Source organism: Haplochromis burtoni, unplaced genomic scaffold (genome assembly GCF_018398535.1).
Source record: "Haplochromis burtoni strain Fernald_Lab_line unplaced genomic scaffold, NCSU_Asbu1 Contig_1183, whole genome shotgun sequence".
Lineage (NCBI taxonomy): Eukaryota > Metazoa > Chordata > Actinopteri > Cichliformes > Cichlidae > Haplochromis > Haplochromis burtoni.
The window spans coordinates 52126-58856 of NW_024583544.1; positions in this window are offsets into that span (position 1 = coordinate 52126).

Here is a 6731-nt window from a genome sequence, read left to right on the forward strand (position 1 = left end):
TTGTTCATTACTAAAATAAGTAATTTAACAAATACTTCTTAAAATCCCTATAAACCTTGAGTGGACAAACAATAGAAATTGAACTCTTTAAATAATCTATCTTTTTTTAAAGACTGAGACTCTACAGTACAGCGGTAGCATCTCTTCCACAATGTAGCCTGCAATCATTTTTTTAAGCTCACCTTCAGACGAGCCTCGGTTCGTACAGGGTAAGCTAATTCCGTAGTCAGCTGCAAAATTTTAGGCTCACTCAAATATTCAGGTGCTAAAGTAACACATGATTAACATGCTGCTAATAAGACAGAACCGAGTTGCGCGGGATGTATAACTCCATGGTGATAATCAAGGATCACAATCAGAAAGTAGTTCCGTCCTAGACTCTCGTCGACGTCAGAGTCCGCTTCAGTAGATTACTAAACGTCTATAACAGCAGCGATAAGTCAGTTTCTTCTGCCCACGAAGTTCATGACATGGTAGTCTCTTGATACGAACAGTAGGCGGGAGTATACATGCATAACGGATCGATTTACTTAACTTGTCTGCTTGTTTCAGAAAAGTGAAGAGACGGGAATATGTCCATTTCATAAAACAGCCACTCGCTTCAGCCGAGTCCGACATCTTCCGCTTTAGAATACGACTATGCAGCAAACTGGCGCGAAATGACGTGCAGCCTGCACTACAGCGATGTTAAAGCGGCAGAGTTTACTTCTACGTTTAGAAGATAAATTATTGAAATTAAATAATGATATTCAGCGAGTTTAATTATTTTACAATGTAACGCAAGTACATTGTAAGTAACTGTAATTAAAATACCTAAAAATGAACAGTAATTAGTTACTCTACTTTTTCAGTGGAAAAGTAATTTAATTACAGTAACGCGTTACTTAGTAACGCATTACACCCAACACTGCATGAGACGAGGTCATTAGGCAGGACAACGTATCGCCTACCTCTTTGGCCACAACATAATAAGTATCAATTCTGATCCTTCTAACCATCGTGGATCTCTACTTCAACACAGCATGTGGGTCGTAGATGCATTATCCTGTCTTCCTTCTCTCTCCCCAACCGGTCGCAGCAGATGGCCCCGCCCCTCCCTGAGCCTGGTTCTGCCGGAGGTTTCTTCCTGTTAAAAGGGAGTTTTTCCTTCCCACTGTCGCCAAAGTGCTGCTCATAGGGGGTCATATGATTGTTGGGTTTTTCTCTGTACCTATTATTGTGCGATCTACTGTACAACATAAAGCGCCTTGAGGTGACTGTTGTTGTGATTTGGTGCTATGTAAATAAAATTGAATTGCATTGAATTGAATTAACCTTTGGCATGTGTCTGCTTGAGTGGAGCAGGGAGTGACTTAAGTAGTTACTGTGTATTTTTAGTGTTGTTCCTGAAAGCATTTGTATTATTTTGTGATTATGGTATCTCTGCCCGTTGGTTTAGGTTGGAATCATATTTTTTCTCTTCTCTGTGGGGTTTTATTCAGCTTGTACTGGTGTAACTGTAATCATAGGTGAAGCTCATTGGACTTTATATGTATTCCATTTATCATTCATCCTAGGTACCGAAGTGACACAGCACCACACAAAAGCCCCTCATGTCTTCATATCTTGGGAAATTGGGAAATCGGTGGAGCGATTTATTTAAATATGTGCAAAGTATTTAAGGCAAAAACAGAAGATCTTGAATGTCTTGATCTTGAAGGTCAATATTTGACATTTTTGATATTTTTGTCATTTTTACATGACCACCTTTATTCTTTAGCACAGTCTGAACTGTGTTAGGCAGCTTTTTGCAGTGTTCAGGAGTAGTTCTCCAGGACTTTTGAAGGACATTGTGATTTAAAAACATAAAAATCCAGATATGCTTTTACTGCACTGGCAGCAAGTTTGGGATTCAGTTCTTCTGTATCAAGAATGGCTACCTGACAGCTGCCCTTCCATTGAGACCATTTCTGATGATGCTTTAATGGACGACTGAAAGAAAAAAACCATTATTCGGTATTTCTACTTACGTATTACAGCTTCCAAAATCACAGCATTCTTAGATAGCTGGAAACAGGACAGAAGATCAAGTGTTTAAATGTCTTCAAGAGTTTTTTGGGTTTTTTTTGGCAAGTTGTGCTGCTGTGTCTGCCTTTTTATGACAGGGTAAAGCACAACTCCCAGTACCCACCTCTGCCCATGGCCTTGAATAACAACAATAAAAGCAGAATTTCTCTGAAAATACAAACAGTAAACTTAAAATGAGTGATGCTTGTTTCATGATGCTCCAGATGTTCTAAGCTGGCAAAAGCTTTGAACTGCAAGCAGACCAGTTCAGGACTTGAACTCTTCCCTGCTATTTTATCAGACGCTGTTTAGTATGATGTTACTGAGATATGTAAGGCCTTCACTTAAGAAGACATCGTATCAATTGGAGCATTTGTTGTTGTAAAACCCGTAAATACCTTTGAGCACCTTTCCAGATGTGGAAGCACTATTACATACCATCAGAGATCAGGTTTTGTAAGTGAGCTCTAATAACAAGCCAGATGCCTCCTTTTGAGGATGCAGTGTCCATGTGGTCCCAACAATCCTAAAATTTAATCCGTCTGACCACAATGTGTCATCTGGATGTTTTGATGCCATCTGCCTCCGCATTGAAATGCAAGGAAAGCGACGTTGGGGATAGCAATGAAACAGGGAGGCTGAGACAGGCGCGCACACACACACACTCTCAAGTGTACAAGTGGAGGGAAAATGCAATCCTTCCCTGCACCAGTCCACACACGTGAACACGTCCTGTACCCACACTCAAGAGTGTCACTGATGGAGCTAATATGAGAGATGTGAGTGGCGTTGCCAAGGAGAGGTATTTATTGGTAAGGTGAAAGCCAAACGCAGTCAATTACACTGCCTGTCTGCCCAATCATTTCTCAGCAAGAGAGATGGCCAGCCAAGATAAACTGGTTATTTCTCAAAAACAATCCATCTGGAAAGACGATGCGCTGTCCGTAGTCAGAAGCCACCTTCCTGCACTCAGGAACGAGATAATGGCAGGAAAATGGAGCGACTCACAGAGGCTGAGAGGCGACGTGTGCATGTGTGAAGGTGTGTGGAGAACTATACAGTATGTGTCATGACGATAGCTGCTTTGCTTTTCCTGCCTCATCCCATTCTGGGATCTGTAGTTTGTTTATTAATTTCTTTCATATGCCCTGCACTTCAGTCACTATTGCGCCTCTCTTTCACTGTTAACTGATCACCAGACTTGTTGGTTTTCCGGTGTGTAGAATCTCACCACTAAATGTCAGCAGATTGCAGATTTTTAGTCACCCGTTTTCATACACCTCCCAGTTCTACTGCATAATCCTGCGGTGCTACGGTGGCCGCTGTAGGACTAACAACTCTGGTCACTGTTTAACTGTAGTGAGTGTATGCTGTCAGCAAGTGTTTCCCTCTCCTGATGTGTATATCTATTAACTCTGTGTAAGGAGTTGATGAGTCAGCCAGTGTTAGTCAAACTTTCTTCAAAGTGGCGCTAACATTGTTGAACTTGGGCACTTTGGTCTCATACGATGTGGGAATCTACTTAATTGGTTTATCAGAACAATGGTGTTATTTTTAGGACATAAGCATGGCCTTAAAGGTGGCATTACGTTAGCTTTTAATCAGCTGTTCATCTTCAACAAACCAGCGTCTGCTTGTATGTATTCTTAATGAATTCATTCATGAAGTTTGTGAAAATACGTTTTGGAAGACGCAAGTACACACTCGTGAACAAGACCCCGAGATACTTAAAGTCCTCCACTTGGGGCAGGAACTCGTCTCTCGCCCGGAGTGGGCACTCCACCCGTTTCCAGCTGAGGGCCATGGCCTCAGATTTGCAGGTGCTGATTCTCATTCCCACCGCTTCACACTCGGCTGCGAACCGTTCCAGAGCGAGCTGGAGGCCATCACCCGATGAAGCCAACTACATCATCCACCAAAAGCAGAGAAGGGAGCGGGAGATCGACGGACGGTGCAGCCGGTGCTGCAGCTGCAGTGATGCGGATGCTTTACCGGTCCATCGTGGTGAAAAGAGAGCTGAGTATAAAAGCAAAGCTCTCCATTTACAGGTCGATCTGCATCCCTACCCTCACCTATGGTCACGAGCTGTGGGTAGTGACCGAAAGAACGAGATCGCGGATACAAGCGGCAGAAATGAGCTTCCTCCGAAGGCTGGCTGGCCTCTCCCTTAGAGATAGGGTGAGAAGTTCGGCCATCCGGGAGGGGCTCAGAGTAGAGCCGCTGCTGCTCCACATCGAAAGGAGCCAGCTGAGGTGGTTCGGGCATCTGACAAGGATGCCTCCTGGGCGCCTCCTGGGTGAGGTGTTCCAGGTATGTCCCACCGGGAGGAGGCCCCGGGGCAGACCCAGGACACGCTGGAGAGATTATATCTCTCGGCTGGCCTGGGAACGCCTTGGTGTTCCCCCGGATAAGCTGGAGGAGGTGGCTGGGGAGAGGGAGGTCTGGGCTTCTCTGTTAGGCTGGTATTATGTAAATGTGCGAGATTCTACTATAAGACCTTTGGATGGGCCTATGAGTTGCCATGCTAAACTTGGGAATAAGTATTCCTCCAGATCATGGCAAGCTGTCCAGGTGCAGAGGAAGCGAAGAAACACCAAAAACCCCACCAAAATTATGATGATTACTATGCTTCAGTACTGGGATGATGTCAAGCTGATATGTAATTTTGTTTTCTGCAGTGTTTGTAGTGCTCTACATTGGTCCTGCACAATTCAGCCATAGCTCCTAAACACCTTCCAGTGTAGCATGGTAGAGCATTAAGGTACTCTTTGGTAATCTTTTCAGCAGAGCGACCGTGGTATGTGTACGTTAAACTTCTGTTTAACAGCTACAATAAATCCTTTAAGCTTATAGCTGTTACTCTGGGTTTCTCGTCTATTACTCCACTGTGAATTCATCTTAGCTGGGTGCCCACTTGCAGGCTAAATCGCCTCAAATTATAGGCAATTTGTCTAACTGTGGACAGATAAGTATCTTAACTCCCTGAGATAACTTGTTTAATCTGCCCAGCTAAATGCAAATCAACAATTCCTGATAATAAAAAATGAGATTCTGTTTTGCAGATCTATAGTGGGATTGGTAGATGGGATGATAACGTGTACTGTTTTAATGTTAAGCATAAACTTTTTCCACCCTACATTGCAAATATCTTAATGATGTGTTCGGTATCAATATGAACAACAGAACGAGCAGCGTATCATTAGTTTAAATCATTTGTGTTTAGATTTTGAGCTTAGATCGAGACTAAATAAATATAACTGGAAAGGGTTTCTTATTGCTGTAAATGCTTTTGTGGTTGTAGAGGCTGTTGTTCACCGGAAAGCAAAGCACCTTTCAATAAAGACAAAAACAGCAGCGGCAAAAAAATAGGATTAGTTTGCCTATTATCTAGATGTACTATTTCAAAGACAAGTTGGAATTGGCACAACCAAATTAGTTCCATGTTCCTGCTCATTAGCCAACATGTTCCATAAAGGATGATCATCCTGCTTCTTCCCTCTGTGCCTGTTTAATGGATGTGCTACCGGTGTGTTTGAGACACTCCACTTTAGACTCCTGACACTTTTCATTTATATTGCATATATTGAACTCGGTTTATGTTCTCTGTGTTAACAGCTAAACAAAGACATTCAGGAGATGAAAAGCGGAAGTGCTGGTGAATAAAAAAAACAAAAACACATCCTAAACATTTTCAACTCACAGCTTCCCACTTTCTTTTACCCTCTCCATATGGCTGTGTGAGTCTGATAGAAAGGGTGTATTGGTGTGGGGGGGAAAGAGGGACAAGGTGCTTTAAGAGTGGATTGTTCATTTGCATTCAGCTGTTGGATCAAAGTCACATTTTCCTCCAAACCAAATTAACTGTATTTTTTTTTTTCCTTCTTAGGGGCCATTGTTGCAAGGCGCATTCAAAGAGCCCAATTTTATAGTCATTTCTATATTTGCCTGATAATTTTTTTTTTTTTTATAACAGAAAAACCTTCACTGGTTTCATCGGTCTTTTCTTCTTTACCCTTTTTGATATGCTGCTGCATCAATGCAACAGTAATGAAAAAAGAAAAACAAACAGAAATATCCATTTTCTCGTTCTCACCTGAGGGGATAGAGGAATACATTTGATTAATATTTTCCACTGAGATGACTCATCAAAAGTAAACATGAATATTTAAATACATCGAGGGATTTTATTCGTTATTATAACACGGGGTAAAAGATGGAGTGACCTTTTAGCCTTTCACCTGCTGAACTGCTTCGGTTAAAGATGCTACTGCTGAGTTGGATAACTTTATTTTGTCTGGTTTGATCATATAAATTGTGCGCGTAGTATTGGGTAAATTGAGCAAGTTGCTAGATAAAGGAGACCTATTATGCTTTCCTGATTTTTCTCTTCAAATTAAACATAGGGAAAGTTTATTTGAGTTAATGAGAGAGGATATCCCTAATGTGGTCATTACAGAAACGCAGCTCTGTCTGTGAGCACTGTACCCCACCCACCAGCTGTTCAGTCTTTCTGTTTGTGAGGGGCAGCTAATCAGAATAAAGATAACTTAAAAGGAAGTTAAAACAAATTTTTTAAAAAAACAGTGGATAAAAGGATGGGCTGCACCAAAGCCCAATATAATATAAATAATGATTATTTGGCCAGTGATTCATGCAAAGCTACTCTAGTAGAGACTAAGAACAAA